The sequence below is a fragment of the Trachypithecus francoisi genome, unplaced genomic scaffold, assembly GCF_009764315.1.
Source record: "Trachypithecus francoisi isolate TF-2019V2 unplaced genomic scaffold, Tfra_2.0 Lachesis_group7, whole genome shotgun sequence".
Classification (NCBI taxonomy): Eukaryota; Metazoa; Chordata; class Mammalia; order Primates; family Cercopithecidae; genus Trachypithecus; species Trachypithecus francoisi.
In genome coordinates, this window is record NW_022681472.1 from 82,221,200 (window position 1) to 82,244,840 (window position 23,641).

The following is a 23,641-nucleotide window of genomic DNA, read 5'->3' on the forward strand; positions in this document are numbered from 1 at the left end:
TCCAGCCTGGGCAACAAGAGTGAAACTCTGTCAAGAAAGAAAGAAAGAGAGAAAGAGAGAGAGGAAGAGAGGGAGAGAGAGAGAAGGAAGGAAGGAAGGAAAGGAAGGAAGGAAGGAGGAAGGAAGGAAGGAAGGAAGGAAGGAAGGAAGGAAGTCTCTCTGAATTTCTTTCTTCATCTCTAAAATGGGGACAATACTAATACCAACCTCATTGTTGATACATATTAAATGTAGTTGACTTCATATATGTAAAGAACTTAGCATAATGAACATGTCTGAATTATTGTTCTATAACCTTACCTTCCATGATTCTAATACACATCCCAACTCAGTGTTACACAATGTCAATGACAGAAACATAATCAGCAAGAATAACAATCACTTATGCAGTGCTTCCTATGTGCCAGAAACTGTGAGATTATGAATGTTTGTTGTTTTAAACCACTAAAGTTTAGGGTGGTTTGTTACATAGTAGCAGATAAGGTGGTAAGAGGTTATGTCTACTCTGTTTAACTATTCTGGGCCTAGTTTCTTGCAGTCTCTGGTGTTTCATCAGTAAAATAATGATAATTCCCTTTTTATACATTTGTTAGAATTACATTAAAGTGTTACCTTAGACTAAGACATGTGTTGCAAGGGATATCAATGCCCAGCACATAGAAGGTATTCAGTAAATATTTCCATAATACTTCTGCTGCAACAAATCACTGTAGTTCTCTCCTCACTAGCAGCTTGGATTTCTAGCAATCAAGAGAGTTTCTTTAATGAATTCTTACACACAATTATAAGATCCTATATAGGTTGTTATCCAAGAAAATTAAGGAAAAAATAATTTCTACACTAATGCTCAGCATGCCTGAACAGCTTACAAAGGAAGCCCTTTCCACGTCTCAGTGTCACACTCCAGGATTTTAATGTCCCATTTCTGAGAAACCATTCCAAACTGCAGTAAATGCAGTCCAAATGTATACGGATTTGGTACATTGGTAACAAAGCAGATGCAAGAAAAATATGCAAACTCAGGAAAAATGCAAATTAGAAACAGTAAGTGATTTCACATGGTCATGAAATACCCCAGGGAGTGCACCAGGTCAGTGATTTATTAAGAGAACTTTCAGAAGCAAGTGCACAACCCCAAGTGCTCTGTGGGTTTCTATTAAGACTCCACTTTTACAATTGGGAGAGACTAGATTCTGTGGGGCCTTTAATTATCTGTTCTTAAAAACCTAAATAATAAACATTGCAAGGACTCAGCCAGTTCATAATTATCTTCACGACAGTGACTCTCTTGGGGTTTTGCTGATTGGTCCTTACTTGGAAGGTGTAAATAGAGTAGGCAAGTAGGAAAAACAAAGCATAAAAGAGGCACTGCATCTCTCTGCTTGAGGAAAACTCACTTTGGACAGCACCTAGAATGCTATCAGGGAAGCTAGAGTGTTCTCCTGTTCTTTGCTGTCCTTGCCAGTGTCTCCTCCTGAACTCACATCAGAAGTATGCCTTCAAGGCGAAAATGCAACAATAGTAATATTAATAATAATGAGTGAAGTGTATTAAGCACTTTTGTGCCAGCACTGTTCTCAGACAGGCAGACAGACACACACACACACAAATAAATATGTATATAACCACAAATGCTCCTCAACTTACAATGGGGTTATGTCCCGATAAACGCATCGCACACACACACACACATCCATTCACTATATTTCACAAATGAGGAACAGAAAAGTTGCTAACTTGACCAAAGTCTTACAGTAAGAAGGTGATACCAAGGTTCTAACGCAGGCACTCCAATTCTAAGGTCAACTCTGTTAGTGTTATCTAAAAAAGAAAAGCAATCATAAATTATCCACAAGAAAATTTTACAACCCAAGTTTTTCATACTCTTTAAAAAGACATTTTTTTCACATATACTCTCATATTCTATGATTAGTCCTAGTCATTCTCACATCACAGCTTGAGAAACTAAGACCAGAAGAGCTTCCAGATCTTGACTAGTACCACTCAATGAGTGGGAGGACCAGAACCCTGTACTGATCATGCAAACTTCACCACATAACAGCTTGTGATATTGAGTGAGTTGTTTTGTCTAGATGACCCCTCAAAACCAATTTATTAATCTAGAAAGTGGGAATAATAACAATTTCTATGTAATAGGTTGTTGGAGCACAAAATAAAATTATATGTATAAAGCATTTAGCACAGTTCATAGTGCATAACAGATCTATAGTAAATATTTGTTATAATTATCAGCAAATCATCTCCCTTGTTACTGCAGTTGATTCTCCTTTTTACATTATTGGAAAGAAATTTCTCAGCTGAGTTTCAGTTGAATACAGTATTAGACTATTCCTTAACTGAGTTTCAGTATTTTAAATGTATACTCCCTACTCAAAACTACCTCCGAAATCACACCTGTAATCCCAGCACTCTGGGAGGCCGAGGCAGGTGGATCATGAGGTCGGGAGATCCAGACCATCCTGGCTAACACAGTGAAACCCAGTCTCTACAAAAAATACAAAAAAATTAGCCGGGCATGGTGGCAGGCGCCTGTAGTCCCAGCTATTCGGGAGGCTGAAGCAGGAGAATGGTGTGAACCCGGGAGGCGGGGCTTGCAGTGAACTGAGATTATGCCACTGCACTACAGCCTGGGCAACAGAGTGAGACTCCATCTCAAAAAAGTAAACAAAAAAACTACCTACTAAGAAGAAGTTCTTCAATGCTTAGACTTTGAACAAAGAAAAACTGTGCTCTAACAGGAAGCTGGTGACGTACAAAGGTAAAGTTTCACTTCACAGGCACCTTTATTTCTCTCAAGGTGGACACTGAATGATTTGTGCGTGTGCACATTTTTCTATGCATTATTCAAAATTAAAATTCCTTAGAGGGAACCACTGAAAGCCAATTATTTAAAAAACTTAAAAAATGACATCTTGAAGAGTTCTTTGGTACTCATTCATCAAACTTAGCAATGATTTAACTGTAATTCTTTATTCAGATTCATCTCCCACAAAATAAAAATGCTATAAAGCTTTACAGCACTGTATTGTAATGAATAGAGAAACTAAAGAAAAAGTAAGATGAGCAAGTGAGAGGAAAACCCCAAAATGAGCCCATCCTGGCATCTTTCTAAAAAGAAACAAGCAAACAAACAAGCAGCCCCTCCTCTCAGCTCTTTGGAAAGAAATATTTAATCTTGACAATATCTGCACTTCGTAGTTGATTCATAGCATGACCTATCTCAAACAATTTAAGATTCAAATGAAGTTTGCAATTAATCATTCTATATCACTTTGCAAAACATTCTCATAACCTCATCCAGCCCTTTTACAAATCAATCCTGTGAGATGAACATCACTGTGTTCCCATTTTACAGAGGAAGGCACTGAGCCACAGAAAGTTCGTATACTCATGATCAACAAACCGGTAAAACTAAGAACCAGGAATGATACTGTCTTCCTTCTCCAAATATCTTGTTCTTTATTATGAGTACCTAAAGAGTATTACAAATTAATTATAACTCAACAGTAGTAAGTAAATGTCCTCATGTGAAATCCACAGTTTAAAACTTAAGGTTATCTATTTATCAAATAAATTAAATCCTACTCACTTAACAATATTCATTGAGCTCATTCTGTAAACAAACATTAGGCCAGGGGCAGATATGAAATATGAGGCTCAATCTGTGATCACAGAGATGAAATATACAATTTAGAGAGAGAAAAATAAGCATGATGACAAATAAATAATGTATGAAAATTAGTCACTATTTTAGGTCAACTTTTTCTAAGCTGTAAGCTGGCTTCCTACTTCTGCCAGGTGTTAATAATTGTTTTAAAAAGTGAGGCAAGAAGAGTACTTCATGGCGGGAAGATATTCATTGAGGACATAAGCATTTCCTCTTGGAAATTAACAATGCATAGTGGCCTATTTCAAGTTTTGAAAGCCCTGCAAACAATAAAAACCTGATTAGTTTTTATTGAATCAGTGTCTCCATAACACTTTTTCATGAAACAAGGTTACTCACAAATCTTGTTGGGGAACTAATGTCCTAGGAAAGTGGTTTTCAAGCTTGAGCATGTACAGAAGTGTCATTGGAAAGGTTGCTAAAATACACATGTGTGGGCTCCACTCCAGAAATTCTGATTCAAGTGGTCTCATTTGTCATTTGAGAACTTGCATTTTAGTCAAATTCCTAGCTGATCTGATGTTTCAGGACTGAGAACTTAATTTGAGTAGTATCTCTACAGAACAATTTTTAAAATGTTCTCCTGGAGTAGGATGGTTAGACTTAACAAAAATATAATACACTCAGGTGATGGACACCCTTAGTGTCCTGATTGGATCACTACACGTTATATACATGTAACCCATTTTCTCAAGTACCCCATAAATTTGCACAAATAAATAAATAAAATTATATGTTTCTCAATTAAAAAAATAAAATAAATGCTCCTCTAGAATGTTAGAATCTTTCTAATTTTTTGTAATAGTCATAAATACATATACATATTCTCATCATTACATGCATATAGTTACATTCCTTTATGTGATGCACCAGAAAGAATATCCATTATAAGATGGAAAGAATGAAGAGAAGAAGGCATTGTTTAAAAGACCTATTATGAGAATAACTCAAATTCTATGTCTACCATTATTAAACTGTGTGACTTAGAGCAGGGATCGGAAGGCGTTTTTTTTTTTTTGTTTCTTTTTGTTTTATACTTTATGTTCTAGGGTCTATGTGCACAATGCACAGGCTTGTTACATACGTATACATGTGCCATCTTGGTGTGCTGCACCCATTAACTCGTCATTTACAGTAGGTATATCTCCTAATGCTATCCCTCCCTGCTCCCCCCACCCCACAACAGGCCCCAGTGTGTGATGTTCCCCTTCCTGTGTCCAAGTGTTCTCATTGTTCAATTCCCACCTATGAGTGAGAACATGTGGTGTTTGGTTTTCTGTTCTTGTGATAGATTGCTGAGAATGATGGTTTCCAGCTGCATCCATGTCCCTACAAAGGACATGAACTCAGCCTTTTTTATGGCTGCACAGTATTCCATGGTGTATATGTGCCACATTCTCTTAATCCAGTCTGTCATTGATGGACATTTGGGTTGGTTCCAAGTCTTTGCTATTGTGAATAGTGCCACAATAAACATACGTGTGCATGTGTCTTTATAGCAGCATGATTTATAATCCTTTGGGTATATACCCAGTAATGGGATGGCTGGGTCAAATGGCATTTCTAGTTCTAGATCCTTGAGGAATCGCCACACTGTTTTCCACAATGGTTGAACTAGTTTACAGTCCCACCAACAGTGTAAAAGTGTTCCTATTTCTCCACATCCTCTCCAGCTCCTGTTGTCTCCTGACTTTTTAATGATCACCATTCTCACTGGTGTGAGATGGTATCTCATTGTGGTTTTGATTTGCATTTCTCTGATGGGTAGTGATGATGAGCATTTTTTCATGTGTCTGTTGACTGTATAAATGCTTTCTTTTGAGAAGTGTCTGTTCATATCCTTTGTTCACTTTTTAATGGGGTTGTTTGCTTTTTCTTGTAAATTTGTTTTCAGTTCCTTGTAAATTCTGGATATTAGCCCTTTGTCAGATGAGCAGATTGCAAACATTTTCTCCCATTCTGTAGGTTGCCTATTCATTCTGATGGTAGTTTCTTTTGCTGTGCAGAAGCTCTTTAGTTTAATTAGATCCCATTTGTCAATTTTGGCTTTTGTTGCCATTGCTTTTGGTGTTTTAGACACGAAGTCCTTGCCCATGCCTATGTCCTGAATGGTATTACCTAGGTTTTCTTCTAGGGTTTTTATGGTTTCAGGTCTAACATTTAAGTCTCTAATCCATCTTGAATTAATTTTTGTATAAGGTATAAGGAAGGGTTCCATTTTCAGCTTTCTACATATGGCTAGCCAGTTTTCCCAGCACCATGTATTAAATGGGGAATCCTTTCCCCATTTCTTGTTTTTGTCAGATTTGTCAAATATCAGATGGTTGTAGATGCGTGGTATTATTTCTGAGGGTTCTGTTCTGTTCCATTGGTCTATATCTCTGTTTTGGTAACAGTACCATGCTGTTTTGGTTACTGTAGCCTTGTAGTATAGTTTGAAGTCAGGTAGCGTGATGCCTCCAGCTTTGCTCTTTTGACTTAGGATTGTCTTGGCAATGCGGGCTCTTGTTTGGTTCCATATGAACTTTAAAGTAGTTTTTTCCAATTCTGTGAAGAAAGTCATTGGTAGCTTAATGGGGATGGCATTGAATCTATAAATTACCTTGGGCAGTATGGCTATTTTCACAATTTGATTCTTCCTATCCATGAGCGTGGAATGTTCTTCCATTTGTTTGTGTCCTCTTTTATTTCATTGAGCAGTGGTTTGTAGTTCTCCTTGAAGAGGTCCTTCACATCCCTTGCAAGCTGGATTCCTAGGTGTATTATTCTCTTTGAAGCAATTGTGAATGGGAGTTAATTCATGATTTGGCTCTCTGTCTGGTATTGGTGTATAAGAATGCTTGTGATTTTTGCACATTGATTTTGTATCCTGAGACTTTGCTGAAGTTTCTTATTAGCTTAAGGAGATTTTGGGCTGAGATGATGGGGTTTTCTAAATATACAGTCATGTCATCTGCAAATAGGGACAATTTAACTTCTTCTTTTCCTAACTGAATACCCTTTATTTCTTTCTCTTGCCTGATTGCCCTGATCGGAACTTCCAACACTATGTTGAATAGGAGTGGTGAGAGAGGGCATCCCTGTCTTGTGCCAGTTTTTAAGGGGAATGCTTCCAGTGTTTGCCCATTCAGTATGACATTGGCTGTGGGTTTGTCATAAATAGCTCTTATTATTTTGAGGTATGTTCCATCAATACCAAATTTATTGAGAGTTTTTAGCATGAAGGGTTGTTGAATTTTGTCAAAAGCCTTTTCTGCATCTATTGAGATAATCATGTGTTTTTTGTCTTTGGTTCTGTTTATATGCTGGATTACATTTATTGATTTGCATATGTTGAACCAGCCTTGCATCCCAGGGATGAAGCCCACTTGATCATGGAGGATAAGCTTTTTGATGTGCTGCTGGATTTGGTTTGCCAGTATTTTATTGAGCATTTTTGCATCGATGTTCATCAGGGATATTGGTCTGAAATTCTCTTTTTTGTGTGTGTGTCTCTGCCAGGCTTTGGTATCAGGATGATGTTGGCCTCATAAAATGAGTTAGGGAGGATTCCCTCTTTTTGTATTAATTGGAATCGTTTCAAAAGGAATGGTACCGGCTCCTCCTTGTACCTCTGGTAGAATTTGGCTGTGAATCCGTCTGGTCCTGGACTTTTTTTGGTTGGTAGGCTATTAACTATTGCTTCAATTTCAGAGCCTGTTATTGGTCTATTCAGGGATTCAACTTCTTTCTGGTTTAGTCTTGGGAGAGTGTATGTGTCCAGGAATTTATCCATTTCTTCTAGATTTTTTAGTTTATTTGCATAGAAGTGTTTATAGTATTATCTGATGGTAGTTTGTATTTCTGTGGGGTCGGTGGTAATATCCCTTCATCATTTTTTATATTGTCTAGTTGATTCTTCTCTCTTTTCTTCTTTATTAGTCTTGCTAGCAGCCTATCAATTCTGTTAATCTTTTTAAAAAACCAGCTCCTGGATTCATTGATTTTTTTGAAGGGTTCTTGTGTCTCTGTCTCCTTCAGTTCTGCTCTGATCTTCGTTATTTCTTGCCTTCTGCTAGCTTTCGAATGTGTTTGCTCTTGCTTCTCTAGTTCTTTTAATTGTGATGTTAGGGTGTCAATTTTAGATCTTTCCTGCTTTCTCTTGTGGGCATTTAGTGCTATAAATTTCCCTCTACACACTGCTTTAAATGTGTCCCAGAGATTGTGGTAAGTTGTATCTTTGTTCTCATTGGTTTCAAAGAACATCTTTATTTCTGCCTTCATTTCGTTATGTACCTAGTAGTCATTCAGGAGCAGGTTGTTCAGTTTCCATGTGGTTGAGTGGTTTTGATTGAGTGTCTTAGTCCTGAGTTCTAGTTTGATTGCACTGTGGTCTGAGAGACACAGTTTGTTATAATTTCTGTTCTTTTACATTTGCTGAGGAGTGCCTTACTTCCAATTATGTGGTCAATTTTGGAATAAGTGTGATGTGGTACTGAGAAGAACGTATATTCTGTTGATTTGAGGTGGAGAGTTCTGTAGATGTCTATTAGGTCCACTTGGTGCAGAGTTGAGTTCAGTTCCTGGATATCCTTGCTAACTTTCTGTCTCGTTGATCTGTCTAACGTTGACAGTGGTGTGTTAAAGTCTCCCATTATTATTGTGTGGGAGTCTAAGTCTCTTGTAAGTCTCTAAGGACTTGCTTTATGTATCTGGGTGCTCCTGTATTGGGTGCATATATATTTACGATAGTTAGCTCTTCTTGTTGAATTGATCCCTTTCCCATTAGGTAATGGCCTTCTTTGTCTCTTTTGATCTTTGTTGGTTTAAAGTCTGTTTTATCAGAGACAAATAATGCAACCCCTGCCTTTTTTTTGTTTTCCATTTGCTTTGTAGACCTTCCTCCATCCCTTTATTTCGAGCCTATGTGTGTCTCTGCACGTGAGATGGGTCTCCTGGATACAGCAAACTGATGGGTCTTGACTCTTTATCCAATTTGCCAGTCTGTGTCCTTTAATTGGACCATTTAGCTTATTTACATTTAAGGTCAATATTGTTATGTGTGAATTTTATTCAGTCACTATGATGTTAACTGGTTATTTTGCTCGTTAGTTGATGCAGTTTCTTCCTAGTATCGATGGTCTTTACATTTTGGCATGGTTTTGCAATGACTGGTACTGGTTGTTCCTTTCCATGTTTAGTGCTTCCTTCAGGAGCTCTTGTAAGGCAGGCCTGGTGGTAACAAAATCTCTCAGCATTTGCTTGTCTGTAAAGGATTTTATTTCTCCTTCACTTATGAAACTTAGTTTGCCTGGATATGAAATTCTGGGTTGAAAATTCTTTAAGAATGTTGAATATTGGCCCCCACTGTCTTCTGGCTTGTAGAGTTTCTGCCGAGAGATCTGCTGTTAGTCTGATGGGCTTCCCTTTGTGTGTAACCCGACCTTTCTCTCTGACTGCCCTTAACATTTTTTCCTTCATTTCAACTTTGGTGAATCTGACAATTATGTGTTTTGGAACTCTTCTCAACGAGTATCTTTGTGGCGTTCTCTGTATTTCCTGAAGTTGAATGTTGGCCTGCCTTGCTAGGTTGGGGAAGTTCTCCTGGATAATATCCTGCAAAGTGTTTTCCAACTTGGTTGCATTCTCCCCATCACTTTCAGCTACACCAATCAGATGTAGACTTGGTCTTTTCACATAATTCCATATTTCTTGGAGACTTTGTTCATTTCTCTTTGCTCTTTTTTCTTTAGACTTCTCTTCTCATTTCATTTGGTTCATTTGATCTTCAGTCACTGACACCCTTTCTTCCAGTTGATCGAGTCAGTGACCGAAGCTTGTGTATTTGTCACATAGTTCTTGTGTAATGGTGTTCATCTCTTTCAGGTCATTTATGGACTTCTCTGCATTGATTATTCTAGTTATTCATTCGTCAAATCTTTTTTCAAGGTTTTTAGTTTCTTTGCGCTGGGTTCGTAATTCCTCCTTTAGCTCTGAGAAGTTTGATCATCTGAAGCCTTCTTCTCTCAACTCGCCAAAGTCATTCTCCATTCAGCTTTGTTTGATTGCTGGCAATGAGCTGCGTTCCTTTGGAGGGGAGTGGTGCTCTGATTTTTAGAATTTTCAGCTTTTCTGAACTGCTTTTTCCCCATCTTTGTGGTTTTATCTACCTTTGGTCTTTGATGATGCTAACTTACAGGTGGGGTTTTTGTGTGGATGTCCTTTCTGTTTGTTAGTTTTCCTTCTAACAGTCAAGACCCTCAGCTTCAGGTCTGTTGGAGTTTGCCTGCGGTCCACTCCGGACCCTGTTTGTCTGGGTATCAGCAGCGACGGCTGCAGAAGAGAGAATATTGCTGAACAGCAAGTGTTGCTGTCTGATTATTCCTCTGGAAGCTTCGTCTCAGAGGTATACCCAGCCATGTGAGGTGTGAGGTGTCAGTCTGCCCCTAGTGTTGGATGTCTCCCAGTTAGGCTACTCAGGGGTCAGGGACCCACTTGAGCAGACAGTCTGTCCATTCTCAGATCTCAAACTCTGCACAGGGAAAACTACTACTCTCTTCAAAGATGTCAGACAGGGACATTTACATTTGCAGAGGTTTCTGCTGCCTTTTGTTTGGCTATGCCCTGTCCCCAGAGGTGGAGTCTACAGAGGCAGGCAGGCCTCCTTGAGCTGTGGTGGGCTCCACCCAGTTTGAGCTTCTGGGCTGCTTTGTTTACCTACTTAAGCCTCAGCAATGGTGGGTGCCCCTCCCCCAGTCTCTCTGCCGCCTTGCAGTTAGATATCAGACTGCTGTGCTAGCAATGAGGGAGGCTCCGTGGGTGTGGGACCCTCCAAGCCAGGCACGGGATATAATCTCCTGGTGTGCCCTTTGCTAAGACCCTTGGTAAAGTGCAGTATTAGGGTGGGAGTGACCTGATTTTCCAGATGTTGTGTGTCACAGTTTCCCTTGGCTAGGAAAAGGAATTCCATTCCCCCTTATGCTCCCTAGGTGAGGTGATGCCTTGCCCTGCTTAGGCTCTTGCTCCTTGGGCTGCACCCGCTCTCCTGAACCAACTGTCTGACATGCCCCAGTGAGATGAACCCAGTACCTCAGTTGGAAATGTAGAAATCACCCCTCTTCTGTGTCACTCACGCTGGGAGCTGGAGGCTGGAGCTGTTCCTATCCGGCCATCTTGGTGCCCTCCCGGAAGGCATTTTAAATTGAGGTGGAGATATGCACAAAGCCACGTGGGAAATAGCATGTGTCCCTGCATACAGAGAACAAGCTATTTTGCTTGGTTGGAGATGAGGAGACGGAGGCTGTACGTAAGAATGTGTTCAATTTAAAGCAACAAAATAGGTCGACCAAATGACTTTGAACAATCAAGGGGAAATATTGGCTCACATCACTAAAATATATAAGGGCACAGCAGATTTCCAGTTAGATCTGATCTGCTAGCTCTATCCCCTCCAGAATATAGGCTTCAGGCAGGCAGGAAGGAGGAGGACATCAGTTCTCTGGGTGTCTACTACACTGCCTGTATTACGGTAGGTCCTCAATAAATTCATGTTGTAGGAAATGAATGCATATCCTCAAAGATGTGGTTAGTTTCAGTATCACTCCTTTCCTCATGGTTTCCACTTCAATATTAGTCTAACTTGCCTTAGGGACACAAGATGACTGCTATTTGCTTCAATTAGCTAAACACATTTTTCATGGCTGTGAGAGACTAGCTACCTCTTCCATAAATGAATTTTCTTTTCTTCCTGGGCACAATAGTTTCTATTTCCCTCTTTTACAATTGAGTGTATCCATGCAACTCAATTCTAGCCAATGGCGTGTGAGTAGTAGTGGTATGTACCACTTGCAGACCTACACATAAAGGCTCCCAGGCACATCTTCTCTGCTCTTTCCTGGAACACTTGTATTGATGGCAATAAATACAGCAACCTTAGCAGCTACATATTGCAGTTGGCAGAGCTTTCACATTTCAGCCTCTTCATATTTTTTAGTTTTGTTGTCACTGTTGTTATTTCTTAATTGATTTAGGAGCTGACCTAATAAAAAAATGGAAGAAAAATAAAGCATTTTGTTCTGGGTTTCTCATTAGGAACATGAGGTTAACTCTATTGCAACTGGCTTAGTTCATATGATCATCCCCAGAGGTGGGGGAAAGAGATGTGCTAATTGATTAAGCCAAGGTCACATGGTCGAAATTTAGAATTGGGTTTTGAGGTCAGTTTCCCTAAACCACCCAGATATCCAAGTGGAAATCAGGCTCCATTGACAAAAGGGAATCGTTCTTAGAAATACAACTACAAATGTCCAATCTAAGTGGACAAGTTCCAAGCAAGGAAGGGCTTTCCATTAAAGAATGTGGATGCTACCTGGTGGGCAACGGGAGGCCACTGCTGTATTTTAAGCATGGGAGTAAGACGGTCAGGTTTTTTTTAATTACAAAATGCTTTAGCGCAGAGAAAATTATAAAGAACAATATAAGTAACAGATACGTACTCACTATCCTGCTTAATCAAATGTCACACTTTGCCAAGCTTGATTTAAATTTTTTAAAGCAAAGAAACATTACAGATATGGCTGAAACATCCTATGTGCCCCACTGCTGATACATACCTCTCTTTCCAAGGGTAACCACTTTCTGACTTTGATACTTATCATTCCCAGGCATGATTTAATATTATTGCTGAATTTGCATATATACATGAATAATATATACAGTTGTTTGCATGTTTTAAAACTTTGTATTAAATAATGTCAAATGATTAATATTTTTCACAAATTGCATTTTAACTCAGTCTTTCATAAGATTGTAATAATGACATCTCTTCCGATCATTCATTTGGACCATTATATTATTTTTCATTGTATGACTATGCCATGGCTCATTTATCCATTCTGTTATGGATAAACACTTGTGTTGTTTCCATAATTTTGCTATTAAAAATAATGGTATTGTGAACATTCTTGTGTGTATATCATTGTGTACACATGCTAGAGTTTCTCTAATGTATTCTGGTGTATATATTGCTGGGCCAAAGGCCATGTAAGTCTTCAACTTCCCTATATGTCATACCAACTCATACATATATGACCAGTGTGAGCATTCTCAGTGCTCTACATTGTCCAGATTCTGCAAGAAGCACTGGTGGCCTATTGGTTAGGTTGGCTGATATTAGAAGGTTATTGCCAAAGTCTATGTGAGAGACACTGGGGGTCTTAAATACCTATATGTAAGGGAGATAAAGTGAGACAGGAAAGAAGTTAACATATTTAGGAACAAAATCCACATGACTTGATGATTGATTATGGAGAAAATAAGGAGAAGAAGGGAACAAGAAGACTCTCAAGTCTCTAGCTTGAACACAAGAGGAAGCTTATGTGTAGTGAGACTGATGACTAATTCCTTTTGAACATGGTGCCTTTGAGGGTTTGGTAGTGAAAAAGAAAGCACTATCCATCAGGCATTTGGATATTTAGGTCTGGAAGATTGAAAAGAGATCAAAATAGAAAATACAAATTATAAAATGATCAAAATGGGTAAAATTAGAAGAGTTGGATCAAGAAAAATACGTAGAATCAGTAGAGAAGTGAGTTAAGAATATATCTCTGGGAAACATTAATATTTAAAGGTATATGAAAGGAAAAGAAGACTATGGAGAAGACAGAGACTGAAGAAGGAGACAAAGTGTCTCATGTTATAGTAGCCAGAGGAATAGAGCTTCAAAGAGTGAGTCGTCAACCACATTAAATGCAGCTAGAAAACCAAGAAGGTAAAAAATGAAAAATTAACATTAACATACAATGAAGTTATTAAGCCCATGTTAAAATGGTTTCAGTGGAATAGCATAGATGGAAATAATTGCAATTAGTTAAATAATTTTTTAAGAGAGAAAAAATTCATACAGCTAACTTTCCCAAATTACATTTTTTGAAAATAAAACAGTAAGATGGAATTGGGTGCAAGATGTTTATTGAAAATCAACACACGTGAAAGGAAAGAGAATGAACCTAAGAAAATTGGCTCCAGAGTCTATTAATGTAAAGACTGTGTTATATTGTCTCTCTATCTTTAGAGAAAAAGATACCAAATTCACCTTGTGTCCCCAGAATCAGATTCATTAAACCCATTTTGGACCACTCTCACCACTAGTTTCACCCTCAGAGACATAGTAAGGAAACTAAAGCAAAAGGTTACAAGAGCAAAGGACAAACAAGGAAATGTCATTTTCTCCCTTCACCTTTGCCCTCTTTGATTTTCTCCATTGTTGCTAAAGGGAACACTTAGAAAACTATGAAAGAAACTTCTGCCTGTAAATGAAGCTCCATGATTATGAATTTTGAATCCTTATAACAGAAGGACCAATAGCACTGATACATGACTTCTATTAGTGGAGACTGGGAAAGTGGGTGACTTTAGCTCACTGAACCTGATCACAGCAAAATAGAAAATGATCATAGTGTCCCCTCTTTATCCTGGGGTAACTATGAACATTCAATGGGAGCCAACTACTGTATTCAGGTCCTGGGTGCAGCTCCTGGCACATGACATGGCCCATGAGGTAGTAGTTCTGAGTACCCTTGCCCATCAGTGGTGCTGAGGGGAGAAGGGATGGCATCCTGCTCACTGGGGAGAGCAGGAATGAGGTTAGGAAGGACAGGGACCCGGCAAAGATGTCTTCTGTTTGAGAGAGACTTCAGTTTATGTTCAGTCAACTCCCTGTGGTGCTAAGAAGTGAAAGTTGAACTTGACTATCAAGGAACAGGCAGTTTGTTAGCTGGGCCCCTGGGAGGAAGTCAATAAGCTCCACCACATCTAACACCTACTGCTTGCAGCCCTTCCCCCAGGTTAGGCAGCTGCGCACCTCATGCTTCCAACTGAGGGGAAATGAATGGGTAACAAGAGTAGATGAGTTTACTTCTTTCCCAGGGATGAGAAGCAGGTGAAGAAATCAGCATGTATTGGACATTTACATGTGCCAGATACCTTATATACGTACTGCAGTATCATTATCCCCACCATGCAGAAAGGACACTGAGGCTCAGAGACTTGTTCTAGAACACAGCTGGTCAATAGGGAGCAAGGGTTCAAAATCATGTCAGTCTGGTACTCAAGTCCCCTGTTCTTTCCATGACTACATTAGATGTATCCCTAGATAGTCTGGGTGTAAGAGCATGAGTCTCCCATGAAAGGAAGTGGGGGCTCTTGGAACATACCTCTTTAAGAAGTCTTCCATCATTGTGCTGCCTTCCTCCTCTGTGCACCCTCAACACTCACTGTTGAGCCCTTCTCTAGGAGTTTGCAATCTACGGGGAGAGATGGGCACATAAGGAAACAATTTCAATGTAGTATGGCAAATACTGAGCTAGATAAACACATGAATGACTATGAAGAACAGAAGATTGGGTCACCTAACTCAACATGAGACTCATGAAAGTCTCCTGAGGAGAAACCTCTGAGTCCTAGAGAGTGAGAATTGGCCAGAAAAATTAAGAAGAGGCAGGGAATTCCAGAGAGAAGTAACAGATAAACAAAAGCAAAGAGACATAAGATAGTCTGGAGTCTGGTCAAATTACAATCAGTTGGAAGTAGTAGAGAATAAAATACAAAGTGGAGAGAGGGGAGAAGTAAAGCTGAATAGATAAAAAAGGTCAACTCACAGAGGGCCCTATGCAAGCTAAATTCCAGGTGCTGCTATAAAAATTCCAGGTGCTGCTCTAAAAAATTTTCTCATGAAATATTTTAAGATTTTTGTGGAATATTTTAAGACCTTTTGTGGACATCTCCTGAAGCACTCCTGTATTTGGAGGCAGCACTGGTAGCAAATAAAACATAATAAAAGGTATGTACATCAAACATTGACATATTTATTCAACAAGTATATACTGAGCACCTACTGTGTGCCAGGCACTCTCTTCGTCATCAAGTAGTCTGGCACTAAACAAAACACACTGCCCTCTTTGAAGTGACAATTAAAAAATAAGCGAATTATATATTATCTCAGCAGACATTTCATGGTATGTGGAAAGCATATCAGGGAAAGAGGTGTGAAGTATCATAGAGGAATTACAATATTAATAGGACGTTAAGACAGCTCCTACTGAAGTCATGTTTAAATAGACACTTGGAGGAGAGGAGGGAGTTGGCCAGGCTGATATTTGGGGAAAGGCATTCCAGGAAGGAGGATCAGCCAGTTCAAAGCCCTGGGGGGTGGGGGCTGAGCTTGGCATATTTGAGGAGTGGTAAGGAGGCCAGTGTGGCTGGAACAGAATGATCAAAGAAAAAGGTGGTAGTAAATGAGGTCAGATAAACAGTAAGAGACAAGGGCTTTTTAGGTCATCCAGAACTTAGATTTTTCCTGAGAGGGCAGAGGAGCCATGAGAAAGCTGTGAGATGAGGATGAGATGATCTAATTCAGGTTTTAATTGGATAGTTCAGAGCAAGAGTTGGGTCAGGGAACCAGCAAGGAGGCTGTGGCAATAATCACGAAAAGAGGTACAGTGGCTTGGACCAGGGAGTTAGCAGTGGAAGCAGAGAGAAGTGATGAAACTCTGGATATGGGAAAGGGTGGGCAGGAGAGAACAGTGCCCAAGATGATCCAGGATTTTAGCCTGAAAAACTGGGGAAAAAGAAAAAACAACAGCAACATCAGTGGAAGGGGTTTCAGGGAGACCGGGTATCCTGGTTGCAGCTTTGTCTTGCCTTAAAAATATTTGAGTACATAACCAGTAATGGGATTGCTGGATTGAATGGTAGTTCCATTTTTAGGCCTTCGAGAAATCACCACACTGCTTTCCTTAGCAAACTAAGGCAGGAACAGAAAACCAAATACCACAAGTTCTCACTTTTAAATGAGAGCTAAATGATGAGAAGTCATGAACACATAGAGGGGAACAAGAGACACTGAGGCCTACCTGAGGGTAGAGGTTGGGAGGAGGGAGAGGATCAGGAAAAATAACTAATGGGCACTAGGCTTAATACCTGGGTGATGAAAGTATCTGTACAACAAAGTCCTGTGGCATAAGTTTCCCTACGTAACAAACCTGCACATGTACCCCTGAACTTAAAGGTGTATATGTATGTGTGTGTGTGTATATATATATATAAAATATGTTATATATATATGAAAGAATTATACTTTTGAGTTTTAATAGCACATTGTCTATAAGGTTTTGCAATTTAAACTTTACTATAGTTTTATATAAACAAGAGTTGAGTTGACCTTGATATTACATATTACAGATATTTTATTAACATTTATTAATTTTTAATTCTTTGGGTTTTTTCATATTTTGGAATAATATACCTATTTTTCAGATTTCAGGCAGGCCATTGAAAAGCTCCTAGTTCTAATTACTGTTCCTGTAATGCTTTATGAATAAAACAGTCCTGGCTGTCCTCTTAGAGTTTGCAGTCTAAGGTGGAGAAATATAATAAAAGCAAAAGCCTGCATTTTTAACTAATATGGTGTGGGTTCTAAAACTCAGATAAATTATTTCATTTGGTTCTCACAACAACCCTCTGATGCAGGCACTATTATTTCCCCCATTTTAATAATGAGCAAACTGGAGCACAGAGAGCTTGGTTGACTTGCCCAATATTACCAAACTCTGTGTGGCTGAGCTGGGATTTGAAGCAAGAAACCTGTCTTCCCATAGGTCATTGAAAAAATATGAAAGGCTAAGCCGTCTCTCTGCCTGTGTTACCCATTTCCACCATGTGAGTCAAATGTGTGGTGGCAGAGAAGGGTAGATGTTTGGCATTTGTGAATTCTGTGGATCCTATGTCATGACTCTAATTCTATCCTCTGTATCCCGAATTGCCACTACCCTGAGCAGGCGATAAGAATAAAATTCCATTACAATGGTCTTGAGGGGATGGGCAAACACTTTGGACTCTCTTGATATTCTAGTTATTAAATATTGCTCAGTGTAAGTTAAACAATGAATGAGACCTGATGATGTTTTTATTTCAATTTGTCTTATAATGATCTCTCCTCAATGGTAAAACTAATAGATGGAACATCTTTGGAATATTTCTGAATAAACATGGGGCACCAAGTCAAAGAGCAAGAAGTGAAAATGCCTAGTGTGGATCAAAAGTCTACTCTATGATAGGGAATCTCATGGGCTCTGAAGGGTTCTGGTCACACAGGGAGTAAATAGCAGACTCTCAATTCAATGTCAGATGTGAGTTCACAGGTAATGTTTTGGGACTTCATCCTGTCTTTTCCCTGCTCTGGGGGTCATAAGAACTACGTTCTAATCCTAATTCTGTTGTTGTCTACCTGAGTGACACTAATTAGATATACAACTTCTCTGAGACTCGACATTTACATCTACAAATGAAGATTAGAATACTAAAGCCTCTTCTATTTCTTCCAATCATTGATTGTCTAGTCTCTTCCTCTATATAAATGGTTTATTCTAGTTTAGGGAAATTAATTATTTTGTTCTTCTGGTGTTGCTGGACCTGTTGCTTTTCATTGCTGTAACTACTTCTCTTTGTTGAAGACCTTTGCCAGACCAAATGTGATGCGTGTATAAGGCTTTGGCATTTTGCCCAGGCCCATAGCACATAGAATTCCACTAATGGGTCTGCTGGGCATCTGAGACCGCAGAGCCATTTGTCATAACATGACAATTCCAGTTGGGCAGGGATAAATATTAGCTTTAACGATTTTGGACCACAGTTTGTCTAGAGAGAGAGCAGAGTACAAAGCCAAAAGCATCATCTTTAGAGCTAAGCAGGCATGAGTTCAAATCCCAACTCAGCCACTTACTGGATACGTAGCCACAGCCAAGCCTTACTTTAAATGTCACTTTCTCAAACAGGCCTCCTAGGGTCTCCCGGGTTGGCTTAGTCCAGCATACTGGTTTATCCTTATGGTAAAATTCATTCCATCATTACGCCCTAGTATTTAATAAATGCTTTGGGAATGTGAACAAGTATTTGCTAAATAAAAAGGTACTTAATCTTTCTCTGTCTCAGTCCTTACTTCTGTGAAGTGGGCAAAAGGGTAGGACAAGTTTCCTGTGCAAAAAGAATCAGGTCAAAGTGCCCTATAAATAGCAAAACACTGTCACAACCCTAGATAGCATGATTACAGTCTGAAATAAACTAGTTCAAAAACCAAATCTCAGACTCAAGTGGGGCTTTTTCTAGTGTAGAACCTGGAGTTAGAGGAAGAAAGAAGGGGGTTAAAGTGTACTGCATGTCTCCATGTGCCAGGCACTGTATGTAATAGAATGTCACATATTTAATATTTGTCTAAAAGTGTGAAAGTGTGAATTTCCAGAAGAGGGACACGGGGTCTTGGTAAAAGCAAGGTTTGTTCTAACTTTTCACACACTTTGGCCGACTGTTTTGCCTTTTTCTCCTAAGTTGGAACTTTTGAGGCCGTTACTGCTAGAATGGAAAAGCTAGTGATGCTTATCTATGTTCAGAACTAGAAAATGTCCTCTTCTGCTCCCCAGGTTGGCCCCATTGTTATTCGTGTGCTGCCTATAAAAAGACAACACCTCCAGAACATGGAAAAGATGAATGCGCAGAATGCTACACACAGATACTCATCTGGGTGACCTGGCAAACACTGCAGATTTGGGTCTACCAATAAGATACTACTCCATTTAGGATGACACACCTTCCTTAGAAGTGACAGTGGCAGAACATAGACAAAGGCAATAACTAAAAGTATGTGGGTTCTGCAGATTGCATCTAGAGTAAGAGTCAAATGATCTAAATTGTAGCCCAAGGCCTCTTGCTTGCTAACATCCTCTGTCTGCCTCAGTTTTCTTACCTACAAAATTGATCGCTGAACATCGCATGTCCCTTTATTAATTTATTCATTCACTGAAGAAGCAAGCTGTCAAAAAGCAACTGCTACATATGTCAAGAAAGACACCAGATACTAAAATAAAGTACAAAAATGTGATTACTACAAATTGCTACCATCAAGGAGTCATAGTCTAATGAAAGAGAAAGTCATGAGAGTGAATAATGAAGTTAGCAAAAAGTTCAAAAACTCTTACTGAAGTATATGTAAAGTGTATTGTGACTACAGAAGAAAGGAAAAACCATCCTCCCTGTTCATGAAAGTAGAAGTTTTCATCGAGGTAGAGATATTTGAGTGAGTCTTAAAATATATGTTGGAATTTGTGGTATAAGGTAGGTAGAGAAATGTGTACAAGACAGGAGAATGTCCTCAGACTGCAAGTCATGCAATAGCACACTTCCTAGCCCAGAATAGCCACATTAGATATTTGATTTGTAAATGGATAAATGTATGAATGAATAAATAAGCATTTGAATAAGCATAATAGGCTGGGCGTGGTGGCTCACAACTATAATTCCAGCACTTCAGGGGGCCAAGGCAGGTGGATCACTTGAGGTCAGGAGTTCGAGACCAACCTGGCCAAAATGGTGAAACTCTGTCTCTACTAAAAATACAAAAATTAGTCAGGCATGGTGTTGGGTGCCTGTAATCCCAGCTAGCCAGGAGGCTGAGGCAGGAGAATCGCTTGAGCCCGGGAGGCGAACATTGCAGTGAGTTGAGATCGCTCCACTGCCCTCCAGTCTGGGTGACATAAAAAGTGAATAAGTAAATAAGCATAAAGAATTCATTGTTTCTAGAATGTGTAAGATATAGAGAAAATACCGGTAAAGTTATAAACTGTGGAAAAATCTTGAGGAAACTTACACATCCAAAAAAGCAGTTTTAATGTATTTGTGTTATTCTAGGATAATATATTTTTTTAACAACCGATGCAAGCTCTTGTTTAAGTCCCAAAGTGCTTCTTATACCTTTGCGTATTCCCCCAGTTTGAATCATGAACATTGATTTCGTTGGGAAAGTTGAAGACTTGAATTGATTATAATTAATTAAGCAACATTGCCATTATAAAAGGTTATACTCTTTAATTACATATTCATTTATTAGTCATTCATTTATGTATTAAATATACATTTATCAATAACCGACTATTAATTCAATAATTTTTTAGGTGCGTATTGTGTCCCAGGCATTGGGCTAGGTCCTGGGCATAGAGTGTTGAACGAAACAAGGTGCTTTCTACAGTTCTGGAGCTCATTGCTTATCTATTGGCCATTTCCTTTTTTTGAGATGGAGTCTCACTATGTTGCCCAGGCTGGAGTGCAATGGCGTGATCTAGGTTCACTGTAACCTCTACCTCCCGGATTCAAGTGATTCTCCTGCCTCAGCCTCCCAAGTAGGTGGGGTTACAGGCACCTGCTGTCATGCCCAGCTAATTTTTGTATTTTTGTAGAGACGGAGTTTCACCATGTTGGCCAGGTTAGTCTTGAACTCCTGACCTCAAGTGATCCACCCACCTCAGTCTCCCAAAGTGCTGGGATTACAGGTGTAAACCACCATGCCTGGCCCTCCTTTTTTTTTCATTGCTAACAGCACCCCAGTTTGGTTTGAGGTGACAATATAAATAGCTCTAGTGGACTCACCATGGCCAATCTAAGTTGACCGTGGTAAATCCACGTCTCTGTGCCAGACACTCATGTTTTCCACTCTTCATATAGCTAAGGGTGACCATGTGGTAAAATTCCTACCATTGAAACATAGAGAAGGTCTTCAGGAGAATATCGAGAAATGATTTTGCATTTAGAGAAAATAGACAAATATGAAAAAAAAAAAGCTGCCATTTCACTTTCTTCCTTCCTTGAATGTTTTGGTAGGAAGTTACAATGTTTAGAACTACAGGAGCTATAATGGTCTTAAGATAGTCAAAGCCAGCCTGGCGCAATGGCTCACGCCTGTAATCACAGCACTTTGGGAAGCCGTGGTGGGCGGATCACGAGGTCAGGAGATCAAGACCATCCTGGCCAACATGGTGAAGTCCCGTCTCTACTAAAAATACAAAAATTAGCTGAGTGTGGTAACGTGCACCTGTGATCCCAGCTACCTGGGAGGCTAAGGCAGGAGAATCACTTGAACCCCGTAGGCAGAGACTGCAATGGGTCGAGATTGCGCCACTGTACTCTGGCCTGGCAACAGAGCGAGACTCAGTCTCAAAAAAAAAAAAAAAAAAAGATTACCAAAGCCAACAGCCTGAGGATGGTAGAGAGCACAGCAGATAGAAAATCTTGTGTCCTTAATAACATTTTGTGCACTAATCCTAACATCAAAGAACTCTAGAACTCCAGTGTTATAAATAATTCCAGACCTTCAGTTATATCAAAACATTAGATAGCTTTTTCCTTCAAATCTACAAATGAGGGTTTCTATGAGTTTCCACTGAAAATCACAAGATAATAAGCTCAGCAAAGACAGAGTTGCATCTATTTTGTTAATTTATTTCCCAGTGCCTACTGAAGTGCCTAGCACCTAACAGCCATTTAATAAACAGCTGTCTAATGAGTGAACAACAAAAATAAAGGAAGGTATTAGTGAGAATTGCTTGGGCAGTAGAGGGTTGTAGGAAAAGTGATTCTGACAGAGTCTATCAACAAGTCACTCCTTCACAGGCTGGATCATGGAGTCAAGTAAGGCACTGGAGAAAAAAAAAAAAACCCACAAGAATAATTAACTCAGTCCTGGGTAATAGCTGTTTGTTAATACAACCACAAAATCTGCCTCACCAATAGTGCTCTAGAGGCAGCATTCTTTCTCCTTAAGCCACATGTAGGACTAGAGATATTGGGTTTAGTCCTTTTAGTTTCTATATTTCATGCCATCTTTTTCTCACATTCAAACTATACCTATCTTACTTTTTCTCCCTATTACTACTTGTAGTCAATATTATAGAAGTCCTAGCTAGTGAAATTAGGCAAGAAAAATAAATAAAAGGCATAGAGATTAAAAATGAAGAAGTAAAACTATCTTATTCAGAAAGGATATGATTAGGTACAGAGAAAATCCCAAGGAATCTACAATATCAGACTCATCAGTGAATCTAGCAAGATCACTGGATACAGTTTATACATAAAAGTTATTAATAATTGTATTTCTGTGCACTGTCAACAAAAATTGAAGATAACTTTTAAAACAACAAGGTTTATAATGATACGAAAAAATATCGAATTAGAAGTTCACATAAATTATAGTTTCCAAGAGCTCCACACTGGAAATTGGAAGCCATTGTTGAAATAAATTAAAGAAGATTTAAGTAAATGGAGAGACTTGCTATGGTTATGGTTCGAAAGACTCCATATTGCTAAGATGCAAATTACTCCAAAATTGCCTACGGATTCAATACGATTTCAGTTAAAGTTTCTGAAACTTTCATTTGTTGTTGTTGTTGGAATAGACAAGCTGATTCTGAAGTTTATATACAAATGCAAAGGACCTAAAACAGCTAAAGGAAATTTGCAGAAGAAAGAAACCAAAAGAATTACACTGTTAGATTTTGAGGCCTACTACAAAGCTACGGTTATTAACACAGTGCATATTGGTACTAGGATAGGCAAATAGACTAAAGAAACAGAAGTCAGAGTCCAGAAACTGAATTACACATACACGGTCATCTGATTTATGATAAAAGTGCCAAGGCAATTGAGTGGGAAGAGAATGATGTTCTACGTAAACGGCAATATGGGATATCTGTATGGTAAAAAATAAGTCTTGGCTATATGTCATATAATATGGACAAATTAATTACAAATGTAGTGTACACCAAATGTGAAAGGTAAAACAAAATAACATGAAAAAAAAGAATAATATCGTACCTTGGGATAGCAGACATTTCTTAAACAGGACACAAGAAGTGAAAAGGCAAGCCACAGCCTGGAATAATAATTTTATCATACTATATGCATATGTTTCTATCTCAGAAAGTACTCATACCCAGAATACATTAAGAACTCTTACAAATTAATAACAAAAGGACAAGCAACCACTTTAAATATGGCACACACACACATAAAAAAAAACTTTGATCAGGCACGTCACACAGATTGCTCATCAAGAAAATGCAAATTGAGCTACACTGAATTACCACTACATACCCA

General features: G+C 38.9%; 1 long non-coding RNA gene across 1 annotated transcript; it reads right to left on the minus strand.

Annotated features, from left to right (window-relative positions):
- Positions 1-1,397: 1,397 nt before the first annotated feature.
- Positions 1,398-15,033, minus strand: LOC117079467. The gene is made up of 3 exons (XR_004435457.1): positions 14,881-15,033; positions 1,754-1,821; positions 1,398-1,497 (listed from the first exon to the last, which is right to left on the minus strand). It is a non-coding gene; the product is annotated as an uncharacterized LOC117079467 (long non-coding RNA).
- Between the last annotated feature and the right edge of the window lie 8,608 nt (positions 15,034-23,641).